Source organism: Motacilla alba, chromosome 5 (assembly GCF_015832195.1).
Source record: "Motacilla alba alba isolate MOTALB_02 chromosome 5, Motacilla_alba_V1.0_pri, whole genome shotgun sequence".
NCBI classification, from domain to species: domain Eukaryota; kingdom Metazoa; phylum Chordata; class Aves; order Passeriformes; family Motacillidae; genus Motacilla; species Motacilla alba.
This window is the reverse complement of record NC_052020.1, coordinates 4,943,918-4,970,944: the sequence shown is the minus strand read 5'-3', so window position 1 is coordinate 4,970,944 and position 27,027 is coordinate 4,943,918. Positions and strand designations below refer to the sequence as shown.

The 27,027-nt window shown below is 43.4% G+C and overlaps 1 long non-coding RNA gene across 3 annotated transcripts in view; it reads left to right on the top strand.

Annotated features, from left to right (window-relative positions):
- Positions 1-21,981, top strand: part of LOC119701928 — an 89,796-nt gene extending 67,815 nt beyond the window's left edge. For all 3 annotated transcript variants that reach the window (XR_005257212.1, XR_005257211.1, XR_005257210.1), the window contains exons 7-9: positions 10,804-10,943; positions 17,776-17,932; positions 21,047-21,981. This is a non-coding gene — a long non-coding RNA (uncharacterized LOC119701928). The remainder of the gene's footprint in view (positions 1-10,803; positions 10,944-17,775; positions 17,933-21,046) is intronic.
- Positions 21,982-27,027: the final 5,046 nt, after the last annotated feature.

Here is a 27,027-nt window from a genome sequence, read left to right as displayed (position 1 = left end):
AGGCTTCTCTAGGGACTGAGTCTCTCTGTGTCCCAGAGGAAAGCCAGGCCAGCTCTGATCCACAAGCCATGAAGTGACACATTGCTGTGTCCAAACATCAGCCTTCCTCAAAGCTTGAGGCTGTCAGTGCTGGGCTGGTGCAGCTCTGCCACGTTCAGATCTGTGCTGGCCCCTGTCCTGAGGCTGTGGCAAGCAGGTGGAGGGGCTTTGGCTGGCCTCTGCTGAAAAACACACAGCCCCCCAGCAGTGGAATTTATTCTTCTATCATCGCTGCTGAGTTTCACCTGAAATAGAAGTAAGGATCCTTGGAAATGGGCTCTTCCCTATGAAGCTGACTTTTTACCTCACAGTGATGCCTTGTGCAGGCTGCCCCAGAGCAGAGGCTGTACAGAGCTAAAGAATAAAGCAGGGATTTATTCAAAGGATCTCCTCCATGGATCCACCTTGGGCAGCACAAGAGCCCAGCCAGGGCTGCACCCAAGATGAACCCAAATGGCCCCAAAATGCACGAGCGCTCCCGGGGTCTCTCCCTTGGATCAGTTCTGCTCCATTTGCACCTTGCAGTTCATTGTCCCATTCCAGCTTTAGCCCAGGCACTCCCACCCTGCTTGTTTTTCTCTCTCCAGCCCACGCTGTTTGTGCTCTTGGGCTGAGATTTGGATCATTTGTCCTTGGTGCCCAGCTGGAGCAGGAATTGTTTTGTCTCCCTGCTCTGTGCAGAGCTCACCATCCCCTGATGTGAAGCCCAGAGCCACACACTAAAGCAGCACAGAATGTGAAAAATAGAAAAACTAAAACCTGAGGCATCAATAGCCATTAAGAATAAGGATGAGGGAACCTTCCACTTTTTCCTTTAAAAATAAAAAAAAGGTAAGGACCCATTTTGAAAGATTTGTCTAGTCGGCTCACCTAACACATTCTGCTCTGTCTGTGAACTACCTACAACACTACTGAACTTAGCAATCCTCCTAGGGCTGAGGCATTAAGAAAATGCTGAGTTGCCCAGCCCAGCTAACAGCATAAGGCTTCTGAATGTTTCCAAAACCTCATAGCAAACTAACAGAATATAGGTGCCTCTTGCTTTGCTGACTTGAGCTCTGTTTCTTGCAAGCTCAGTCTAGGCTCTTTTTGTAGAGCTAAGTGCAAGTGATTTGCTGAAATCTGTGTGAACTGATACTTTGGACAAAGCTGGGAATGGAGCACCTATCCCCACGCCTCTGGGAAATTCAGCCTCGGGCAATTTGGTGAGTGAGGAGTGTTTATTGCTGGGAAGGAGTATGTTGAGCTTCAGCTTGTACTACTTGGGCATCATCTCTCTCTGAAAGCTCCATAATAATTCTTCTGTGAAAGCTGGAGAGTTATTTGGTGCCATACAGCTCTCTGGCAACTCACTTCGTGTGCAGTGGCCATGCAGAAGGGAGAAGGACATCATACTTCTATTGTGGAGTCATCCCATGCTGCTAAAATGGAACCTTTTTCTAGGAGGTTTCAGGAGGGATGCTGACAGCAGCTGACGAACATTTGGCACAGCTCAAGGACAGAAGAGGTGACAAAGGTGACAATCTCCTTTCCACCAGGCTGGGGCCAGTTCAGGTGCACCACCTGCCAGCAGCTTCAGCGCTCCAGGACAGGCAGCCCCTCCTTGTCTTTGGATTCATCTGGACTTGAAAGGTACCGAGAAGAATTGAATTCAACCTCACACCTCATGCTGGGAGAATGATTCAGCCTAGATCTGCTTCTACTCACACTGTTTTGCTGTAATAGCTTCTAAAAGATCTTGTAGGGATATGGTAAATATCTGCAGGGCCACACATTGGTCTGTTTATCAAATCTCTGAGGGTCAGCCTTGTCACAGTGAGGTGTATTCTGTATTTCTCCTTTCTGCTCTGGTGCATCACTGCTAATGGAGTATTCCCTTGCCAGAGAAACCAAGCACCTTATTTTAAAATCTTAAATCCTGGTTCCAGGTTAAAGCAAAGATTTTTTGCAAATGCTGCAAACACTATTGCTGACTGGCAGCTACGTCTCAGCTGCACATATGGAAAGATGGAAATTTTTAGTGAAGAGGCATAAAGTGCTTCTTGAAGCAGAGATGTGAGTTCACATCAAATGCAATGTATGCAGGGGGTCTTTCTTTCTTTCTTTTTTTTTTTTTTTTTTTTTTGCACTGCATTGTAGGAAAAGGTTCATTATAGATTATAAATAGTAATATTATGGATTTATGAGTTTATGTGGACTCTTGTGAGTTTAGTTCTGACTGGAAATGCACTGAGCCACCAAAAATAATGCACCCCAGCCAGCTTCCTTAGGGCTGTGGCTGTCTTCCCCATAAGTGCATCTTTAACCAACAGCATATAAAAAGAGCAATGATGACATCCAGAGGACAGATAGTTTAATCATAGGTACTGTAGGTATCCCCAGCAAATTTTCTGGGGATATATCCCTCACCTATTTTTTCTGTTTAAAGTCTGTTCCTATTAAATCAGTTATTGGCAGCCTGCTGAGTTCCATTAAATCATAGTTTTTGTGAAACTGACCTTGTAAAGTTGAGTGATTCACCCCCAGAGCAAAAAATTACATGTATATGATAAACTTTTATTAGTATCATCATTTTTTGCGTGCATTATCATTCTATGTTATCTCTGAGTCCACCTGAAATGTGAAGCACTGCTTTGAGCTACTGGAAAACTTCAGGTTAATAGCTGTCTGGCTTACTTCACCTGTGAGGGCTCCTACTGTGGAACCTCTCCCTCTATGTAGGTTTTTATCTAATCTGTCTTAGTAACCTTCCATACTCCGGCTTGGCAGGTTGGTTTTTTTTTGGTTGGGTTTTGTTTTTTGGGTGTTTTTTTTTTTGTTGTTTCAATTTTGTTTGCAAGTGCAAGAATATTGGCCAGGTGCACCATATGTAGAAGCCACTACACAGAAAAACCTCTGAGTTCCACAGAAATATCCAGGGTGTCTATTTTATTGGCAAATTTGAAGGAGATGCATTACCAATGATAGTCTAAGCACATCTCCACAATCAGAATTTAATTGAAGCATGTTACCTATAATAGGTTCAGATATTTGTGTTCTTCAGCATTTTATAAATTCAGAAGCAGATGGGCTATGACCAGGAAGCAGTGGAGAACAGACTGGCGTAAAGCAGGTTGGCTCTCTGACAAGTGCAGGTACAGCTGTGGGATGTATTTTATTCAGCATGCCCACCTACTGTATCAGCAGCCTGCCCTACCAGCAATTCAACTGCAACTGACTTAATGAAGAGTAGAAGTAAGCATGAATCCAGACTTTCCATGGATCATAATATCTGAGAACCCAGAAGGATCAACATGATGGAAATCATGCCAAGTATTTTTTTTTTTTTCCTTGCACCTTTACTTGCAGGAGATAACAAAAGCATTGGAAATTTGAAGAGGGGAAAAAAAACCCACAAAATGTAATCAGTTTGCAGTATTTAAAAATGTTCCACTTCTGGTTTTTTTGTTTGTTTGTTTGTTTTAATTTATTTAAAAGAAGAAAATATTAGGAAGTAGCAGCTTATAGCTTAAATCACCACAATTGTGCCCAGGGACATGATGAAGTGCTGGCTAAGAGGGCTTCTGTTAGTAAAAGACAATTTATATGGGTGATATAAGGGCCAGTTCTTGAAGGTTTCGTGCAAGAAGTGTGCAAAGGATGTTTTTGCTCCCATTTGTGCCAATCCTTGCAAGCCCCATAGGGAAAAAACTTCTGTGGCTGAAGAAGTCGTGGAAAAGAACCCTTGACCTGAACATTCCCATTCCTTAACTGGGAATGTGGTATTTGCTATTTTATGCATTTAAAAGAGGTGGCTCTCTTTGTCTTTTGGCATTCCTTATACATGAATAATCTCCTATTTAGGTTTATTGTACCTCTTTATCTCTGTTTCTATATCTATCTAACATCATATATTCTAACCTACAGTAACCCACAAAGGGAATTTGGAAAAACAACAACCCATAATTATTTTATATGGTGATTGCCTGACTTTGAAATATTGAGGTAATTATCAGGTTAAATTCCTATGATCCCTGCAATTTCTATGAAACCTGGAGATGTCAGTACCTGAGTTCTGGCATATCCCTTAAAGTAAAATTATACCACCTCAGCCTAAGGTCGTAATTAAAGGTGTAACAAAGCTAAGTGAAAAAGGGCTGTATGATTTGAATTAAAAGCAGAGCAAGCCCTATAATTGCAGAGGGTGAAAAATGAAGTGAGCTGGCCCTAAACTCCACCCTTCAGGGGCCACATGCAGCGGGCAAGGCTCTGTTAGATGCAGCTGGACACAGGCAAAGGGGAGGCCAGGGCTGTGGGACCAGGAAAGAACCTGAGGAGCACTTGCTTCAGAAAGGGAATGGCTTCTTCCAGAATGCAATAAAGACTTGGGAAAAGCCTAAATGAGAGGGGTTTTTTAAATATAGCTGTACTGGGACTTTTGTTTCAGAGGTAAATCTTTGGTCTCCAGAGTCAGACTGCAGAATGTGTCGGCATAAATTACCTTTATTTGGATCTGGATTTCTAAGAAAAACTTTAAAACCCAGTTAAAAAGGATTTTTAAGAGTTCTGATGAGCAGGAGAAAATGCAGCCTCGTCTACATGTGTATGTGTTCCTCTGTGTGTACACATGTATGTGGACTGGCGCTTACATGTGAAAACCTGGCAGACTGATGTGGTTTTAATATTCCACAGCCTTATTTTAAGGGCTCTTCCTTTGTTGTGGTACAGGTGCTGTAGCAGTGGAAGCCATCAGGGTTCAAATGACAGAGGCATGACTGGGAGTGCCACTTCAAGACAGCCAAACAAAGGGCTGCTGTTCAGGAATTCAGTTTCCAGAGCACTTGTGCTGGCTGAGCCGTACATGCCACATGTCTTGCTTACATCTTGGTCTCTCAAAGGTTTTCTTTTCTCTCATTCTCTTGTCCAAGCTGCACATTTAACCTTTGAGGCAGTTTTGAATATATCCCTTCATAAATCGTAGTCCAGTAGCACTAACCTCAGGCAGCTCTTTAGTGTTTTTGACTCCCTTCTCACACTGCTCCTCCTCAGGCTTCTGCTGGTCATTCTCATTTCTCTCCTGACGATTTTGTCACTTCTCTTCAATGTAAAACTCAGGGGATCTCTGAGACTGCACACTGCAACTGTGTTTGTGATGTTGGGGCCTCTGCCTGATGCTACACTTCGCTTCATTTACCTTTCTCATTTCATTGCTTTCCCCATGTTCCAGCAGCACTGCCAGCCCCCTGCTACTACTATAGGGCTGACATACTGTCCATCAGCTCCTGTCCCCTCCAGCCTCCACCAAAATATGGTACCTTTCATGTTGGTGACTCCCTCAAACACACTAAATCCTCTGTGTCCTCTAGGATTTTTTCCGTTTGGTTTTAAATGTCCCCTAGCTGTTCTGATGCTGCAAAAACACCTCTGGACCTACCGATCCTTCACAAGCTTTTTAAAACCTTTCTCTGGTATTTCTTCTGTCAGCATTTTTACAGCATTTCAAGACTAGTTGGTGTCACAAAAGTGAAGAATATTTCACAGTGAGGGTAAAATACAACAGTCAGTTCCATACAGGCTTAGTTCTGAGAAGTCACTTAAGCAAAGTGTGATGTTGAAGGAAGGGATAAGTGATAGCTCAGGGAGATTTGTCCAGAAAAAAAAATGTACCTAAGCTGTGCCTCAATATTTATTTTTTGTTTTCAGATGACTGGGGGAAAATAAGCTTTATGTAAACAAACAAACAGGGGGGGAAAAATGAAATAAAAAGTTGTAGTGCTGTCAGCTCCTGAGGTACAGAAATGGTCCCATCCAATACTTGCCAGAAGGGACCCTTGTCTCTTTTCTGAAGCTGGTTCCCTCTGCCACCTAGTCCCACAGCCCATCCCACTGAATATCTGCAGTGCTAAAAGGATTGTTCCTGAAGGGACTTCAGTAAAATGGTTCAGGAAAGCTTCTTGATTGAAGGGGTCCAGCATAGGAGCAGCATTATTTGAGACCTGCATTATTGCCATAACTACAACAACAGGCACAAGTCTGCCTTCAGATCTCCATAGGTGTTTGCAGGGAAAGCAGGTGGCGAGCTGGGAAATTTGGCTGAGGAAAGCACTGAGGTACTCTACTGAAGAGAACAAAATAAAATCTTCAGTTAAGAGGAGATGCTCTTCAGCACCAGAGTAGAGCAGACAGGAGCATTTGTTAGGATCAGCAGCGCACTCTCTGCTTCTGGGTCCCTCTCACCCCTGGGGGAAGGCTGCTGGGTGTGTGCTCTCCATCCCACCCCCTAAGGTGGCTGCTCTCTTCATCCTAGCTGCCCAGAAACTTTAGTGAGAGCTGGGAAAACTCAGGGAGCAAGTGCTGCATCGGAAGTCAGCCTCCTCCACCTCCCCACCCAAGTAAAAACTCCATGGTCACTTTGAAGAGCGTTGAAGGGAGCTGAAAAACTGAAGCTTTAAAATAAGGTTTAAATAGTGCACCATTTCCTCAGCTGTCAGGCAGCTGTGGCTCTGAGTACAGTCCTCCTGTGCAGGATCATTCCTCCTCCTGTTGGAGAGAGGCTGGGGTGCAGGGCTTTGCCCAGGTGAAGCTGAGGCAGGGAGCAAACCTGTTACAAATCATGAGAATTCACATTCCAGAGTAGCTGGTGTCCTGTTCTGAGCTCAGCAGCTGGGCTGCAGGGTGACACTGCAGGTTATTTCAATTCCCTGTGTGAGTAGTAAGTGGGAATATTAGGGAATATTATATTTAGGGTGGCCTACTGTCTCAAGTTCAGAGCAGTAAAAAAACAAGATGCCAACTGATCTTTAGGAAGATTTTGATGCTTGCAAGCAGAAGGCACAGGAGCAGGGAAGGTGAAAGTGAAGCCACGGTGGGGGACAATGGGTTTTGTACAAAGAGAGTAAAAGAGATGAGTTCAAATTAAGCAGGCAGGCTTTTCATGAGGCAGTGTGCTTGTAGTGGGGAAGGTAACATTGTAGGTGCTGTCATGGAGTGAACAGAAGAAGGTTGTGAGTAAGCAGACAAGAAGGAAACTGGAACAGCAGTTACTATTTCCTTATCCTCCTTTTGGCTTTGAGTTTTTGAATAAACAGGTTGAAAGCAAGAGTCAGAGAAAATTCTGTAGCACTTGAAGTGCTCTGCAACATCCCTGCTGGACAGTGCACACTGCTGCTGGAAGGATGCTGGGGAATAACATCCTTTTTGGGAGTGACTCAGAGCTGAACGTGAGAGTAATAGCTGTGACTCCATCACAGGCTGTTGTGGAGGGAGATTGATGCCAGCATTCATGGCCAATTCTCTTTTTTTTGTGTGTGTCAATCTACTTTCCAAATAAAGCATATGCCAGTTATTTCTCTTGGAAGGGAAACAGAGAGAGCTGATATGAAACAGAGATAAAATCTGGAGCATAACTAAACAGGCATTTTTCATGTCTTTATCACTGTCTTCTTTCTCTGCCTTCTCGTGCTTCTATGTCTTGTTGTCTCCAAAGCTATTGCAAGAGGGATGGATGCTGAAGGAAAAGCAGCTGGCTTTGATGCCAAATAGGTACTCCAGGTTTTATCTGACACATGGCAAGATGCATTCAGACATTTTTGTTGTGCGTCTGATCATGTGAGGCATTTTGTGAGTAGTCCATCCTACAAAGACATTGTGTTACTGTAATTGTCACATCTTCACAACAATTTTCAATTCAGCTTCCACAGTTTCCTCACACTTCCAGCAATAAATAGCTAAAATAGTTGTAACAAAACTGAGACTGCAGTGGCTTTGACTTGGCTTTGAAGAAGGCTTTGGGAGTGGTAAGCCTCCTTCCACACTCCTTGGGCTCCTGTAAAAGAACATGCATGCTCTGTGTTAGTACAGAGAACTAACTTTGGGAATATCAAGAGTTATACAAACAACTTCCAAATCTGTCATTACATGAGGCAATGGCAGCTTTACTGACCCCATCTGAGGCAGAATCTGTTTGTCTTACAGATGTAGGTGCTCCCCTGACTGTCCCTCCTGGCTCTTCACCTATTCTGCTGTGTCACATGAATTCAGCCCTGCCCCAGCCCCACACCTTCTGAAAGGTTGTGCTGCCCTGCCACTGCAGCAGCAACAGAAACATCACTGCTGGCCGTGACTGGAGCGTGGAATGTGTAGAACAGAGCCCCGAGCCTGCTCTGCTGGAGAGCAGCACATTGATTTGTTTAAATGCTTGTGCTCTGGGCTGCCGTGTGCTTCCTCTCGCCTTTGTGCTTGGGTTTGCCTTTCACCTTCCCAGTGCTGTGCAGTGAGTCCCACGGGGCTCTTTGCAGACTGTCACAGCCCTGGTGTCTGCTCTGGTCACAGATACACAGAATAGGAAATGCTTTTCTGCTCTCTTTCGAGTGGCCTTAGCACTTACAGCACTCCCTGGGTGAGGCAGGGCAGACCAGGGCAAGTGGGGCTGGGCTTGTCCCTTGCTGAAGCTCCTCCAGGGATTTTGGCACCCATCCTGGAGCTGATAACATTTGTCATGTGCTGCACAAGAGCTCAGCACAAAGGTTGCAGATGTAGTCTAGATGTTGTGGACGTCATCTGCCTCCTCTGCTAAAGTGACTTGTATTTTGGAGGTTACTCCTCTGGGCTGCTGTGGCTCCCAGCCCTCTCCAGTGATATCAGAGATGTGCTGAAGGTGAAGAGAGCACCAAAAGGAAGCAAACACTGAGTTCTGTCACCTGCTATGATGCCAAAAAAGGGACCACAGGACCAGAGATGGAAGGAGCTTCAGCAGGGGGACATATTTGGGGGAGAGGAGCAGCAGAAGACTTGGGAGACAGAAACAGCCTGAAGGAAATGTGGGAGAGCAGAATGGTGTGGGAGAGCAACCTCCTGAGATCTGCCTCCAGATAAATACAAAAACCTGGGGAAAAGTTAGCTTGGTTAGCAAACCAGCAAGGCTGCAAGTATGTAGGGAAATAAACACATAGCTGGCGTGATCGATGATCTTTGTGGAAAATATCATAAAGCAGGATCTGGTTGATTGCTAATGTGGGCAGCTTTCCAAACTGTAAGTACATGGTGCATCAGGAGTCAACTGCATGTGCCCCTAAACTTTTTAGAAGTCAGACTTCCCCCATGGAAACAGTGCTGTTCAAAGTTAGCCAGCCTTTCCAAGGCTCAAAGGAAAGCTTGTAAGTAACAAGCTGTGATTAATTTTCTGTTTGTTTTGTACACACTCAAGAAAATGCTGGGATGTTTTGTTTGGTGATGAATCATCCTGTGTGTGCACACTCATCTCTCAAATGCCTGAAATAGGCAGTTTGTATTTTGGGACCCACTTTCTCGTTAGCAAAGAGAATATGTCAGGTCTTACAAACCTTCTCAGAAACTGGGTAAGCATCTTAAAAAAAAAAAACACCAGTTGACTTTTTTGCCTCCATTATTCCTATTACTGGGCAGCCATTCCAGAGCTTTTATCCATCTTATGACAGCCAAACCCATTTTGTTTCCATGGTTTTGTTTCCAACCTTAGATTATTCCTTGACAATTAATGGCACGTGAAGAAATGAATGAATTATCAAATATGCCAGATTGTAGAATAAACAGAAGTGGTGTCGCTAAACACCATATCCAGCATTTAGGAAGCAGACCTAAAGTAGATTCAGAAAGAAAAAAAATCAATGCAGGAGGCCATACAGCTAATTACCAAGTACAATAAATGACTACCATGAAAAATAGGCCATGTCTGGAATAATCTCTGTCAAATGTAGCTAAAGACTGTCCTCCTTAATCCGTTTAAGAATTGAGAGGGTATTAAAACCTGGAACATGTAAATCAGTTGTGAAAGTTTACAATTCACTGCACCTCACGGATCTCCAGGTTGATAGGCGTGGAGGGAATTCCAGCATGTCACTTTAGGAAAACTTGAGATAGCCAAGACTAGCTGACGTGGAAGAAAACCTCTAGCAGCAAGTCTCAGGTTGTGTTAAAAAGGGTGCTGTGTTTCACAACAAAGCATTCTGGTGGTGGGGGTGCCGTGACATGATCTCTCCAAAAGGTGCAGGAGGTGAGATGAGCATCTGTCTCAATCCTTTGGGTTTGACAGGAGTGAAACATATGCTGCCTGGCAGGTGAGCCCACATTTAATCTACGTAGCACTTTCTTTTAATGCCGACGGTCCTGGCAAGGGCTGCCTGGCAGTAGGGTGGCTTTTACTGAGCATAACGGGGTTTTTGTTCCCAGACACATGGTTTTGCTACAGAACAATTAGTGGGTTTAGTATGGCAGAGATTCTGAGAACTGCTGAAAGTCTGAAGGTCGGGGAGTTGGAACAATTAGAAATAGTCATTGTCCAGCGTGGTGGTCTTCAAGTGCTCTTATCCATGGTGGTCTTGTTTCACAGGAACCAGAGTTGCTACAGAAGATCCACGAGTTTATCTCAAAATTTGAAATTGTATTATTTCCTCAGTGATCACCACAGAAAACCCTTCTGACAGCACCATACCTTCACAGTTATTTGTCAATAATGAGCAGATTTGCGTGATTCTATTCTTGAGCAGAGGAATGTGCTAACACGCTCCCACATCCACCCCAAAAAAAGACACCAAGTCTTCAAAACCAGGGATACTTTTAAATAAATGAATGAGGAAGAGTAAAACATCATCTATTTGAGGCAGTCAGATTCACAGATTACTTAACTTCTCTGCTGCTGTGCTGACTTCTCAGCTGTAAGGCAAAACCCCCTAATTTCTCATCCAGTATCATGAAGATATTTGTTATCACTTACTTTTGCAACTGTTTTTTCATGTTTGTCTCTGACAGGAGATGCAAAGATGCTGTCTGTACCCCAGCCTTTCTTCAGGATGAAGCTTTTCTTTGCATTTTGTTATTTTAGACTCCTTCAGGTTCTTAATAAATTTCAGGTCCATCAGCTTTTCAAGCCATCAGGAATTTTAGCACAAGTAAGTATATCCAGTGCATATTGGGTCATTTGGAAACAAGGTTAGTAATTAATATATCTAGTTTGGGAAGCAATGCAAAAAGTCTGAGTATTTGTTGCTGGAATAAATCAGCTCTCTGTATGTTTGACTGGCTGCAAATGGAAATATTCCTGCCTTCCAAAGGATTCAGCATGGATATAAAATTCCACTTGCATAGATGATACAGGAGGACCAGGCACATAAACTGTGCACAAAAAAAAACGAACTCAGTATGCTGCAGACACAAAGATATTAATAACTCTTAGCCTGTCATACTGCAAGATTGGCTTATTCTACAAAAATGTCCACTCTGTTATATTGTTTTACCTGAATCCTAGTAAATACAAAAGATATTCTCATAAATAGTGTAGTGTGTGTGACCTACCTCAGTTGTCCTCGTTAGCTGGATGCCTTTAAAATGTGTCTATTAGGAAATGATGCAGAGGTTTATTCATCAAAGTTGGGCTTTATTCTCAGACATGCACAGCTCAGCTGGGTTGCAGTTAATAGCTAAGAAGGCAATGCCAAATTGGACTTTAGATAGAGTCCTGGGCTATGAGGAACTATAATAAGGCTACACATTAAATTACCTTAGAGATCAAAACTCATAAGCCAGAACTAATAATTGCCAGTCACAAGACAACAATTTGTTGTTTCAGATGAGCCAGCTTTGAAGGGATTTGAAGGGAGCACAGAAAAAGGGGTTCACGTGCAGTTTTAGCAGGTATCACACAGTAATGAGATAGTGGCCAGCCCAGATTGCAACTGTGAAATACAGATAAAGCAAACTTGCAAATAGAAGGAAACAGGATTGTATGAAACACTGCCAAACAAAACTGAGGAAAAAGAAAATAGGCTAATCTGGTAAAATGTAGAGCACAGACTACAGAATAAACTAGAAACACTCCTAAATTAATGAAAGAGAGGTAGAGTCCAGCAGTAAATTGAAATGCAGTTGGTTGAAAAGCACATATTAATGCTCTCCTTCCCTCCAACGCTGCTTTCTCTGCCTGGAGTAGCACTCCAGAGATTTTGTTTCTCACTGCCATGATTGCTCATTTTTTTCAGCAGAGATAATGAGATGGAGGCAGGGATAGCCTCCTTTCATTCTCTTATTCCATTTCATTTCTCTCCTTCAATTTGCACCACAGCAATGGCAGCAAAAGCATCAAGGAGGCGAGTTGTGAACAGTTCATGGTCAGCAGTGAAGAGGTGCTCTGCAGAGGGTCCTAGGTGGAGATTCAGCTGGGGTTGGGACACATTTCTGTCCTGTCCTCCCCTCTGAGCTGGGTGTCTCCATCTCCACGTGGATGAGGGTGTCTCCTGTGTGGTCCTGCCTGGGATCCAAGAGAAACTGAGTCAGTGGAAGGAGAAGAAGACAGCCGTGAGACTTTTTGGATGCTTGGCTGTGCTGGTTCATCCACCACCCAGAAGCAGGGCTGCCAGGAAGGCTTTGTTAGCAATAACCACCCCAAAATCTATGTGACTGTTTTCAGGATGAAGTGCCAGGACTCATCCCGGTGCTTACAGTCAGCACTCAAAATGGAGGCTCTGCTCCTTTGCTGCTTCACAGGTATCACCTGGAAAGCACGGAACAGGAGCAAATGCTAAGAAAGGCTTGTGCCCTGCAGTGCACTTGTGCAACCAGAAGCCAAAATTAGCAGGGGGACCATCTAATTGTATTTGTTCTGCTTGCAAATAGATACCCCCCCTGCTAATTTCAGTTCTGCTTACAAAAGTGCTCTGCAGTGCTCACTCCCCCGCCCTTCCTCCTGCTCTCCCCGTGGTTTGTTGGGTTTTTTTTCTTTCTTCACTCAGATGTGATTTCTCTACATTTCCAGCTCTATTTTCTCAGTCTTTTCATCAATATTTAATATGTGAGTGGAACAGTGGGCAGTTAGTTTCTTTTTCTTCTCCCTATTTTCCCTCTGAAAGTGCTGGTGCTGGGCTCTGGCTGCAGGAGCGCTTGGCTCCTGGGAGCACTCGCTCTCTTTGCCTGCATTAAGGAGCCAAAGCCTAACCTGAGGCTGCCAGAGGGGCTTTAAAAAAGGCAATAATGACTAATTGACCTCTTTAATGAGCTTAGGAGTTATAAAGTAGATAATTGCAGTGCATATGACATATTTTATCTAGGTTTTCAGAAAATCTCTGATAAGGATCTACATGACAGGCTGCTTCTGAAGATGAACCTAACAGGGGCTGAGAAGGACATGGCATAGAAATACAAGAAAGAAAATGAATTTTCTGTGCTGAGGGTTCCCTCCAAAAGGGAAGAGTTAAGTGTGATTAATACCTGGTTTCATAGTTTGATTTTAAATAAATTACCTAGCTAGAAAGGCCCACCATAATGCACTGTCTGTGCTGATGATACTAAATTATGATGCATATTGAGCACAAAGTGAGTGGCAAGAAACATCCATCGTGCCTTAGATCAGCTCAGTAATTGAGCTGACACATGGCAAATTAAATTTATTACTGAGGAATGTGAAATAATGCACATTGTTCTTGATATAGGGATGACAAACATAAAGACTCTCTAGAATACTTTACAAAATAGCCTTTACTAGATGATGGCTGTCCTGGGCAATGTGCACAAGGAGAGAGAAACACTGGAAAAGCTGGAAACAGAAAGGACTGGCTTTGGCATTTAATTTTCTTTCTGTTATAGTGTATTTTTCCTGTATTCATTATGTTTTTTCCAGCTTGACCCAAAGCTGCTGAGTTTCTCAGGTTTTCTGAAATCTCCTCTCCATACCCCATGGGTTTGTTAGGATGAAAACCAAAGAAGTGAGCTGGATGCATGAAAAAAAGTCCCTCAGTCTTGGAGCTTAAAAAGTGCAGCAGCTGAATTTTGAAATGTGCTGGAGCAGCCACCCAGGTGACACCATCCATTTTATCCTTCTATTGGTGCAGTAAAGAGAAGTGAAAATAGGTGTTTCATAGGACAGTGTAGCCAGACTCAAGTGAAATGGGCGATGTGGGTTTGGTTACACATCTGGCTTTTCCCAATGAGCACACCCTATAAAGTGAAACACTTTATAGCTAAGGTTTGAGGCACACAGTTGGACCTGGGGAAGATCTGATGAGCTAATTACTTAATCCAGATCTAACAGCCCAGGGCAGTGTCTGTGATTTGTTTTGGTCTTCCAGAGTTAACACCAGCCCTTCTCATTATCCTCCTGTGTGGCTGCTGTGACTCCCAACACTTTATTTCCACCTTACAGTTGTGTCTCTTGGAATTCACTGGTTTAAGTCAAGCTGAAGCCTGCTTTTCTACTTTAGCTTCTCAGTTTCCAGCTCATTTTGCCAGGTGTGGTGGGCACATTCCTGCTGAGACTTAGAAGCTGGTGCTTGGGAGAAGGCCATGGGAATGTGGGATGGAAGGAGGAGAAAGGGTAAGGGCTTTCAGGCACAAAGAGCCACCAGAAAAAACACTCAGACACTTATAGGAGAGGTGGCCAAGCAGATGAGCAGGGCTGCCAAGTGACAGAGGAGAAAGAGAAAAATAAGATTTTTTTTGTTTGGGTTTTTTTTTTAAGGAAGGGCTAAGTTTGGACATTTGATAATTGATACTGATAACAGCTGGGGGGGTGCCACAGCCACGGAGCAAGTCACAAGAGCCCACTGGCCACAGGATACCTGGAGAGCTTTGCTGACACCTTAATTACGATTAGAACTATGCCACTCATTAAAATGAACATCCTATTAGAATTAGTCACTTGAGCTGCTGGAGGTGGGTACTGTGGTGTTATTATTTCTGTGGTGTGTGCTTCTCCTCCTGTTTTTCAGCCATCGGGGTGGTTTGAGTTCCAGCTCCCAGTGTTATGCTGATGACACATCTATGTGGTTTTTTTTCTTCTTGACTACTCAAAGCCATTTAATCTCTTTGAATTTACTTCGGATGTCAACATTTTGAAATGTCTCTATGAAAATCTGTCACTATCCTCCTAATGTTTTACTTCATTTCTTTTGCCGTCTGAGCCGTGCTTCTTGAAGGCAAGGAATTGCCCCTTTTTCAGGATCATGTTACACTTTCTGTTTACCAAGTCATCTTTTTATTACTTGGAAACAGCTCACAAACCAAAGACACAAAGAGAAAGAAATTTAAAAGCTTACCTTTGTAGCACATTTTACTTTCCTCCGGATTTGCCCCCGACAGAATTCAATTGCAAACAAAACAGCCTTTGATTCAACTCTTAAAATATATCTTATGAATAATGGGTCTCTAGCTCAACAGCACAGGCCAGATCCCTTCCTTCTTTTGCAATTTTCAGTGCAATTTGCCCATGATTTAATTGTAAATTGGCCCTCTCCTGAACTTAGCAGGCTGATTTAAACTAAAAGCCTATTTTTCTGAATGTCTGAACACTCTTGGTGTTTCAATATTTGAGCAGTCTCCTCGAGATTCTTGAATAACTTGGCTTCCAAAGTTTTAAATCACAAAATTTTTTGGTCATAAAATTTTAATTGGAAGTTATCATTGGTGTGAAAAAAACTGATAGCCTTTTTTTGTGAAGAAGAAGAATCTTGTCTACTGTTCTGTTAAAAATTGTTTGAATGAAAGATTTTTTTAAGTGAAAGGAAATGTGGGGATAGGAAATTTAAAAATATAGTGGATCCATTATCACTGGAAACAATGTCCTAAAGTGCTGAGGTATAGCATTTTTTAAGAGGGATGATATATGAACTAGAAGTTGGGAATTTGCCTCTCACATCCAGCTCTACAAAGGCTCTGTCACAAGTCCATCGAGTAACTTCTGCATTAGGCATAGGAATTTTTTGGAGGAAGAAGTCTTTCAACGAAGTTTTAGATGTTGTTACCTGCTGATACTTGCTTAGATCTGTTACGGTAATCCACCTTCAAAATTTTGCTCAAGGTACCACCTTCTGCCTAATTTCCATTTTCTAAGAACTCTAATAAACCAGAAATCAGACGTTTTATCCTGTACCACTCCTCTGAATTGGTCTGTTTGGCCTGTTGTAGGTAATGCTGTGGAAAGTGCCTTGTTATTTAGTAGATGAGATGTCCCCAGCATTTGAAAAAGAAAAGAATGTTTGTATGTAATGCCCTGTGCTTCCCGTGCCATTTGATAATATTGATCACAGAAGCTTCTCTCTTGCCTCCAGGAAGCTTGAGGGGTAAACAGAAACACCCTTAAATGACTTAGACCCTTCATCTCAGATTAAAGCCAAAAATTTGACTGGGGCAAATGGTTTTCCATGTCAGCAACCATCCCTTGAGAGCCTCTTCAAGGGTTATTCCTCTTCTCCCTTTATAAAGCATCTATTCAATTCCACTGAAAATTGGTGCATATATATCTTGATGATTTAGGATAAAAGAAATCATTTATAGGCAACAACTTTTTCCCATGGGCTCAGCATTTAAAATCCTGTCCTTTTCCTTATTACCTATTTTTTGGGTTAATGAGGAAATAAGCTTTCAGAATCCATTCCCGCTGCCATCGTGCAGAAAAAAACACTCCAGACAAAATCTCCCGAATCCACCTCTGTAATCTCCTGTCCTCCTCAGTTATATTCCTCCACTGGATCTCCTCTGTGCCACACAAGGTGTGTGATCATGGTATGGCAGGTTTTTTGTTACATCCACCAGTGGTGATGAGATCCTGCTTGTCTTCTCTTACCAAATCTCATCCCATGAAATGCTCCTTCTGAACTGGTAAACTGCAAGGCCACTCCCTTTTTCTTATATAAACCACCATTTTATTTTCCCCCCTATTTTTAAAATTTTTTTCTTTTTCTTTTTCTTTCCTTTTTTTTTTTTTTTTTTTCTGCAATGCCCCCAGCAAATCAATTTAAGTACTGGAACTCTCTTCCATAAAGCAAACATTGCCATCAGTTTCACCACCAGGTCAGATTGGGCTGTAAGCTTGCTCACTCATTATCTACCACGTGAATTTCAAAAATATGTCTAATTGGTTAAAAGTCAATGGGACCTGCTTTTCCGAGTCACCCCAGGGCTTTTGAAAATTCTTCTTCATGAGGGATGAAATCAGCAGTCAAACCTGCCTTCCACAAGTAACCTCTCCTTGCTGCCTCCTCTTTCACAGCTTGTTGGATTGCTACCGAGTCACAGTTTAATGTATTAACTCCCGAGGACGGCAGGACAGACGCTGCAATCTCTGATCCCACAATCTCTGATGGGTCTTTTGCTCCTCCTCTTCTTCCTCCTCCCCCATCCCGGCCAAAGGACAGCAGTTGCCTTGCAGTCCTCCAGAGTTTTTGCTTTTGTGGAGTAAAAAATGACCCTCTCCCCGTGCCTCCTGCAGACTGCTTGTTTGCATCAAGGTAAACATTTAAATGTCACCTAAACGTAAAAATAGGTAGGAGGCACATTAAAGGAACTTCATCTCCGCTTCACATCAACACCACTAAACACATTGTTACAAGAGTGACTAAAACTGTCTAATAACATCATCAGTGGCAACTGGTCAGTTAAAATGTTTTTTAATTGTGACTTGAATGTGTTTATCAACCTCTTTTTGTGACATTAAAAAGACAGCAAGAGAAACACATGGAGACATTGTCCTCGAGGGAAAGGATTAATCATCAGTGAGTGAGCAGGCCTAAGCAGATGGTCAGCTATGCTTTCCTGAAGTCATTTCTTCTATCCACCATTCAGTGTCACTGCCAGAAATGAGAAGAAGTGTTATCTTGACATTGAACATCTTTATAATAAAATCACTAATTGGCGTCTAATACCAAAGGCTTTAGAGCTGGAAAACTGCGGCAGAGGTAGCTGAGTGGTTGACTGGGTTTCATTTTAATAAATGCTATTTTCCAAATCCTTCCTTAGTGCTGGCCACGCTGTGCTGTCACTGGGAGACCTCTCTGCTGTAATGGTGTGTTTGTGTTAGCTCGGCTCCAAACGCAGCAGCCAGGAGTGTTTCACCAGCACAGCAGATAAACGTGACGCTGCTGTGCATTGTGCTGCTGCTTTTCATGTATTTCAGGTAAGGCTAATATTTTGCGGAAGATGTTCTTTAGGATTTAGTTCTCGGATTCTTTCCTGTCTTTTTGGCAACCAGAAAGGGTCTGTCATAACACATTATCGCTTTTGGCCTTGGAAATATATTTTTGTGAAAGCTGAAAATGTGTCAGCATTGGACATCCGTGAAATTCTCATGGTTTGTTAAGGATTTCTCTTTCTTTTATGCTTCTCATTTTAGCCAGGAGCATTTAGAGAAAATATTTCTCTCCTCAATAAACCATCCACTTTTTTTTAAGGTACAGCCAGTCCTGGGATGGAAAGAGTTACACATTGCAGCAGTTATGGGAATGTTTGAACGCGTGGGTCTTGTTTCCTTCGCCCACTTTTTCATTTAGCAAATCTTTCACCACATGAACAGTGAGATTTTGGCTTCTGCACAGCAAAGCCAGTCTGGAGTCATTTGGACACTCTGGGCTGTGTTTTGGTGTGGCTGAGGCCACGCTGTGGCTCAGCAGTCGCTCTCTTGAGAGGACCTTTAGTGGTGCCTGACCCCAAGGCATCCAGCATGATGCTACCTGGGCTTGATCCCAGGTCCATTTAAAGCGGCAGAAGGAATCTTGTAGGCAGTAACAGGCTCTCAAACCAGGATTTTGATTCTTCCACAGTGAAATTTGAAATTTGCAGAGAGGGTTAATGCCTGGAAAATCATATAAATATGCTATGTCATAATATTATATCTCCCAAAATATTGGTAAAGGGTGTTTTTCCCAGAGATTAGAGCATTAGTGAAAAAATAATGATTAACCTTTAAAATCAGATTGGCATTTCTTTTTTCTCCAAATGTAGAATTAATACGCATTTTTTAATCATTAGTGTAATTTTCAGGATGATACTTTTGTTCTTTTGGCTGTTGAACTGTTACGGCTGCTAGTAACCCTTCAAATTGTTTGCTTCATTCAAGCATTCTTTTTTGAATAATTCATTAGGCATTATTATCCAAGCGTGGAACACCTCATTTAGCACTGGTGATCTTTTCCTTATGTGTAGCTGACAGGCAATCAAAGTTTTTATCAGTGCAGAAAATTTGCAATTCAGAAATGTAGTTGCAGCAATTAGTAGCTATCAGGTAGCATAGGAAGGACAGCTTCATAAAAAGAGAGAGTTGAATGAGCTCGACTGATGTTAGCACAAAAGTAATGGATAAAACTAACCAGCTGTTTCTAAATTTACCAAATGGAACATTCCTTTTCCTCAGAATAGAGGCTTTAATTAACTTTGTGTTATGTGTGGCTTCACGAAAGGAGAAGTGAATAGGTGACAGAATGTCCCTCTTTGGGTGCCCTTCACTCCATTTTGTAACTGTATTGAGGCATCCTGTGGATGTTCAGCTGCCTCCTCACTCCAGGTTCCTTGTTGCTCACCTCAGGCCCACTGGAGAGCAATAAGTTTTTTTAATGCATGGCAATTTTTTTTTTCTCTCTCTCTCACTGGTGCACAAGCATTGGTGTTCTTATGCTTCTGCAAGAGGCTTGCTGAAGTTTGGCTAGCAGAGGTGTTTTATTGAGCACTCCCAGTGAACTCCCAGTGGGGCTCCTGCAGTGACTCTCAGTGGCAGAACACAGGTAAATAGTTCTAGGAATAAGTAGGAATAAGTTCTAGAATAAGTAGTTCTAGGAAACAAGGTGGGAGGAGAGGCAGTGGAAGCAGGAGGAAGGAATGAACTCTTAATTTTGTATTTTACCAGTCATTCTGGTTCATTCCCAGCTTCCAGATCAGGTGAGGTTTATGCTGGATTTAACTCATATTCTGGAAAGCTGAAAGAGGAGAAGAAAGCCTTTGCAGTGCTCACTGGAGTCCTGGAGGAGACCTGGGCATTGGTCTTTTTCCTGGGATGACTTATGTGCTTTGCAGAGGATTTTTTTCAGGATTTAACTTCAGAGACACTGGGTCTGCTAAGGGGATCTCCGACCCTGACATTCTGTTGAGTGCTCTAATTGGCTTGTGACTGAATAACTCCATCAGCTCCTCTGATGTGGTCTTCAGGGCAGCCAGGACAAGGTTGAAGGGAAGGAGAAATTTTGACTCCATGTTTCAGAACGCTGGTTTATTATATTATGATATATATTATATAAAAAAGACTACACTAAAACCAAACTAAAAAGAACAGAGAGAAAGATGCATCAGAAGGCTGGACAGGAATAGAAAGGAATGAATAACAAAGTCTTGTGAATCCCAGAGAGTCTGAGCCAGCTGCCCCCTTGATTGGTTATTAAGTAGAAACATCCCACACTGACCAATCGAGGAAGCACCTGCTGCATTCCACAGCAGCAGATAACAATTTGTTTGCATTTGTTCCTGAGGCCCTCTCAGCTTCTCAGGAGAAGAAAATTCTAGCAAAAGGATTTTCATAAAATATCATGGCTACACTCCTCCCATCATTTTAGGAAGGAGGATTGCTCCCTGACTTCCCTGATGGTTCTTATTTGAAGGAGGGCACTGGATCCCAGACACGTTTTGCCTCAAACAGCTCAGCTGCCCAGCCAGAGTGGCAGGAGGGAGAGGAAAGCCCTTTCCCTGGGCTCTGCCTCCACACCTGGCCCCAGGGCAGGGAGCAGGGAAGGCTGGATCCCTCACTCCCACCAAGCACTGGAGACAGAGGCTGCTGAGGGCATTTTCTGGGGCCAGATCTCCTGGAAGCAGCCGTGGCAAAGCTTGTGGCTCCACTCCTGTCCTGTCTCGTGGCCTTTCATGGGTGAAGCTCCAACAATGTTCTCTTGCTCTTTAACACGTGTCCTTCAGAGTCCAAGAGAAAGGAGGATGCCCAAAACCAGCCCAGCTGATGCAGGAACAAGTTATGTGGAGCAAGGTACTACATCAGCTACTTATATGCCATGGTGATGGAGACTGCAAAAACTGGTGGCAAACACAGGGAATTCACTGCAAGATAATTCAGAAGCATTTAGCAGCTCTTCTCTAGGTGCTTATTGTGGGGCCACAGGATTTGAATAATGCTTTTAAGCACCGGTATTGAGCCACACATGGGGGCTGTAGCATTATTTTATCCACTGTGCTATCTGCTTCCTTTCAGTGAGATGAAACCATGCCATGTTTCACATGCTGTTTCTTCCCCTGACAGCAGCCACAGGGCTCAGGAAGCAGCTCGGAGCAGCGTGGGCCATCTCCAGCAAACTCTCCCATCTGGGGAGGCACTTGGGAGGCTGCAGAGGAGGCAGGTGTGCAGCTGCCAGCCCCCATTCCCCACAGGGAAAACTCTGCATTCCCAGCAAAAGGAACCTCCTGGCGTGCTCCCCCGTCTCAGGGGTCTGCCTGGCCTTTTGCTGACAGCATAATTTCCTCAGGAGCTCCAGAGTCTGACATCTCTGCTCACGACCCTTTTTTCTGAGCAACGTTAATATCTGCTGCGGGTCTGGCAGGTGCAGCATCCCCTAATTGTGTCTGCATGCCCAGCCCTGATTCAAGCACCCCTGCAATGTCTGAATTTCTACCTAGGCGGTGCACAGACCTCCTTTTCTCCAGGAAAAGGTGCGCCGCTCACTCGTGAGCCCTTAGCCCACGATCTCCAGGCAAGAAGAAATGGGAAATTGGCCTGAGCCATCCTTGTGGGAGCTCATCAGCACGCCCGATGGAGCTGAATAGCATTTGCCAGTCTGAATTATGGCTGGTGTCACAGGCACAACCAAAGCTCCTTTGTGAGACCAGCAAGGAGACACCTACCTCGGAAAGCCAAAAATAGTTGATATAAACTTGACTGAAGTGGCCATCTGAGGTGGTGAAAAGCAGCACAGTGGGAATCCACGGTGACCAGACACTGTGCCAGGCAGAGGGTGAGTCTGGGCTGATGAGCTGCTATGGCAGGGAGCTTCCCATCCCTTGGAAGCCAGTGAAGCATGCCTAACCTGGCACTGATTACTCGTCCCTGGCACTCGTTACTCTGCCCCAATTCATTGCTCAGAATTAAAGAAGATTTTTGAGAACTTGCTTGATTCGTAATATAGAAATAAACATTTGGTCTGCCTGTGATCTCTACCCCAACTAGCCACTTAATTAAGTTGGAATTTTAAGCATAAATAGTGTATTAAAATAACAGTTAATCAACACTAGATTTGTGTCCCAGCTGGTTCTCTCTACCGGCAAATGCTGAGAGGTTTCTGAAATCCCACATTTTTCTTGGTGTCACAAATACACGTGTGTCGATTTTAACGTTGGGAGAAGCTTAAGAATTTTAGGGAAGGTAAACAGAGAAAGCTCAGAATTTAAAATCCTGAGATTTTTTTCCCCCCAAGACTTAAAATTCTCATAATTTCTGATTAAACAAGCCGGTATAGCTCATTTGGACTGTGAACTAACAGGTGCTTCCAAGACCAGAAGGGATCATCTTCTGCACACCCTGGCTTTGCTAGAGAGTGGAATTAGACCCTGAGCACAGCTCCTAATGTTTATCTCTTTTTTTTTTTTTTTTTTGGACTTGTTTTTGAAGGGGGAGTTGTTTTTAATGGAACCTACTTGCTGTTGTAGCAAAATCAGGCTTCAGTAGTGAAACACAAGGGTGAATGAGAGCCTTCATCTGTGCATCCCTCCCAACCTTCCCTTTCAACTCTGTTTCTGTTGCTATCCGAATTCCCAGCTTGGGCACAAATCCTTCAGTGACATTTTTCAGAACCCTATAGGGCTGGTTCCAGTTCTGTATGGCTGATGCAATCCAATATGTTGGATTTAGTCATTCCTTATGTTTAAGCTCATGTTAAACAGCCTTTTGGACAGTGGCAGTCACAGAAGCCAACACCTCATGCCCCCTAATGAGACGTGGGGTTAGAAATTACCTTGTGGTAACTACTGCTGCTCCAAAAACCTCTCTACAGGAAAGGTTACAAGGATTTTGAGCTCTGTTGCAAGCTGTGTGGTCCCAAATCCATAGCCCTGAAGTGTGAAGCCCCTCCTGCAAGGTGCTGTGAGATGGAGTTGGGTTGGTTTTGTTTTCTGAGAATCCCCTTTGCTTCCTCCTTCACCAGCAGAGGAAGTGGCTGAGCATAAGCACTTACTCAACACATCTCTCCTTATTGTTGTTATTGTTTTGGCAGAGGCTGGTCCGTATTCTCTCCCACCTGGGTGTGGAGATGCCAGCATGATGATTTGTCCTCTGAAAGGGAACCAAACCCTCTGATAAATTCTCGAGTTATGGGGAAGGACTTCCCTGGCCAGTCAAAACCTTTAAAGAAACTTGACTCAGATGAACCTATTGGCCAAAAAGGACAAATTTCCCCAAGGAATTTCTCTCCTGGGCTTTTCTGATAATTTAGAAGAGACCCTGAGGTTGTGATTGAGCCAGCAGAGCAGGAGAGCAAAATCCCCCAGCGACTGTTTCCCAAAAACTGCTGTGGAACCATTCCCACGCCCAAGACATACCGTTCCATCCGGTCTCATGGCTTTTTCTAAGGGCGGTTTCTTTCTTCTCTAATTATTTTTTCACAAATCAAATGAAGTCATTACACAGTCACAGAGCATTAATCACCTTATGTAACTTCCTAGTAGTGACACACAAAAATATAAGTAATAAAAATAATAAGGGATGATGATGCATATGTGGAAGGAACTGCAAGGCAAAGAAATTGCTCTGGATGTGTCACCACTTTCTCAGGTGTATCACAGAAGTTTAAGGAAAGTCCCTGAGGTTGTCTAAAACACCTGAGATGTAATCCATCCATAATCCAGCAGAAAAGCCATTTATGTATTGTTAGGAATTAATCACTTTGAAGGTATAGACATTTGAGAGGAAACTGAAGCACTAAAGGCTATGAAATATGTTTTTAAAGAAACATAAGAACAGCCATAAGGGCTCAGAGGAAGGCACATCCCAGCACCTTATCTCCAGCAGTGGCCACAGCCAGTGCCTGGGGTAGGGTGGGAGCAAGGCATGCATTTATCATATTTACATACTCTCCTAGGCTCAGAGTGGGTTTGATTCAAGAGCCTGCCTGAGTCTCATGCAATTTGTCTGGTTTTGTGCCCTCAGAAAATCTCTTTCAAGTGCTTGTCCTGTCTCCCCTTTCCAAATCTGCATCATCTGCTGGCAAGGAGATCACAGGCTGAGGAGCAGATTACAAGATTCTGCATCTTGCTTCCTTTCAGAAAAAAAATCACAACACTCCTGGAGACCCACTGGGGTCAGCTGTCTGGAGACTTTTTTTTCAGTAATTTCTGAATGAAAAACTCTTTTGAACTGCTTTGATAAAATGTCTTTTAGATGATAGGAGATATTTCAAAAAAATCACATCAGGTTTCTGTTGCTCATTTCATTGCAGCATTGATGTATCACCAAATATGTATCTTTAGGTTTTACCCTTATCTCAGTGGATGCCAGGCATGGCAGTAGCACACAAAACATTGGTAGCGTTATGATAAAACTCAGGTTACCAGGTGGTCCATGTGTTTTAAATGACCTCCACCTATCCCTTTTGGAATTGCCTGGCATTTGTATACACAGATTTTCACAAGTATGCTAAGAAGAAGGAGGGGGAAAAAAAAAAAAGTGTCGTTTCAGTTCTGTAATCTGAATTCCTTGGGGGTTTTTAGTGTTATGTGATGTCCCTGTAGTGAGGCACTCAGCACAAAGTTCAGATTTGGAGCTAAACTTCCACCTGTCTTCAATTGTTATGGTCCATTCTTTTTGTGTAGGTCCTTCCCCAGAAAGAGACAGGGTTTCAGCAGGCATGTTGAAATAACCTTAGCATGGTTAAGGATGCATAACTGAGTAGCCCTGTGACTCCCTAGCACTTTAGACCAAAAGCTCCTTTAGCTTCATAGCCAGAGTCTGCCAGGAGATGCAGACAATTGTGTTGGTGCCTCAGAGTGATGACAGAAAATAAGGTTGTTGAGTTGGTAGTCTGTGAAAAAGGAATACAGCACCATTTGGTCCAGAAGCTACAAAAACACATACATCAAACATTTTAGGGGCCGCTAGAAAATATAGCTATCTCTGTATCTATTTTTATATATGTGAAATGAACTGCAGCCCTTTCTTAAGTGGTCACACTTACCTGTGTTCCTTCTCATTTGAGGGGCATTCCACTGTGACTAAGGAGCACGGCCATGGTTTACTGAGACAAGAGCAAGTGCCTTGTCAATTAACAGCCTCATTATTGCCTTCAGAATCAGAAAAATGTCTTGGGTGTCAGAAAAATCCCACATATTCAAATTAATGCTGGGTTATAAAACCTTCTGGTGTGGCTGAATGGTTGTAACACTCCCCTGTGAGTGCTACCCCAGCCCTTCCCTTGCTGAGCTGGTCGGTGCCTTGGTTAGAGCAGAGCACAGGCTCTGGTGAGTTCCCTGTGCCTCTGCTCCTGCTGGGGCTCCTGTGGAATAGCTCCTCATCCTAAAAAGAGACTCTGAACCAGCACTCTGAACCACAGGCACGCAGGAACAGCAAAAGGTGTTGCCAGCTCTGGGAAAGAAAAAAAAGGAAGGCAGCCTGTTTTCAAATCCCTGTGAATGGGTTAATGCTGTTGCTAGGAAAAGATTTGCCCTTTTACAGATCTGAAGGGAGGTGATGTTGACAGTAAGGAGTAGGGGCCCAGCAAGGTCTGAAGTTTTTGTGTGACTTTTATTGCAGGGAAAGAAAGGGCATTGACAACAACAGCTGCCTGTAGCACAGCTTCCCCTCCTTTTTTTTTTTTTACACTTGACTTCTAATATGGATTCCAGGCATGATTCAGCAAACAGAAGGAAGATTTTTACAGACATGGACTGGCAGTATTAGAAAAAAAAATGAAGCAGAAAAACCAACCCTGGAATAACATAATGGGCTTTCTTTGATACATCTAAAATTTGGATCTTAACAATTTCACATGAGCCTGAATTTGTAAGAGTTTTGTGGGTCTCCTGCTTTAACTGCAGAGTCATTTGCTGGAAATGCAGGCTTGGTCTCATTGCTCTGCTTGAGAGAAAGGCCCAGCTCACCTCCAGCCTCAAAATGAAAAAGAAAAAAACACTAAATTGCATTGTCTGGAGATTGGTTTTGCTCTTCTTCAAGGACAGGGCAAGCAGACAGAGACTGATTCTGTGATCCAGAAATGCCAGGAATGGTGCTGACAGCTGCAATACTTCACCCCTCCTTCTGAAGTAAGTGCTCCCTTTCCAAATCTGGGACAACATTTTTAAGCTTGAGGAACGGATTTTTAAAGACAACAGTAAACCTCAGGAGCTCCTCCAGCCCATCCTCATGCCCCAAGAGAAGAACAAGTGATCTAAACCGTATCTGTGGGCTGAAACAGGTACAAACACAAGCTGGTCACCTTCAGAAGGCAGCTATGAGGAATAAGGGCTGGCTGCATATTAAGTTGAAATCACACTGGGCACACATAAGTACAAGAAAAGAAGAGAAAAAAGGCTTCTGAGACAGGCAGCAACTTGATCAGTGTGGGAGTGATTGATTTTTTTCTGATGGTTGTGAGAGTTGGTAGTTACTGTATTTTAGCATGTGATTAGAACAGCAAACGTTTGGGCATTGTTGAAATCTAATGGACAGTGGATAATATTCAGCAATTTGAGTGTGAATTAAAATGATGAATGTCTCCTTTTGTTGAAATGGTGGCACAGTCAGGTGAGGTCCCTGGTGGCTGAGAAAGGGAAACTTTGCACTCATTTTTTAAAAGAGGAATGAGGAGACTGTGAGCCTCACCTCTGAGTCTGGGAAATCCATGGCACAGATCCTCCCAGGAGCTCTGCTGAGGGACAGGGATAACACAGAGGCGATCCAGGACAGCCAGCATGGCAGCTCCTGCCTCACCAGCCTGGTGGCTTTCTGTGGCAGGGCAAGGGAAAAGCTCCAAATGTCACCTACCTGGACTTCTGTAAGGCCTTTGACACGGTGCCTCAAAATCCTTCTTACTGAACTGGGGAGAGATGGATTAGGAGAAGAGAAGGCTCTGGGGACACCTTATTGTGGCCTTCCAAGGTTTAGAAGAAAGGAGTGAAAAAAGTTTTAAGCCAGGCCTGCTGAGATAGGATCAGGGATAATTGTTTAAACCAAAAAAGGATAGATTTAGCTAGCAGGAAGACATTTTATGCAATGAGAGTGGTGAAACATTGGTACAGATA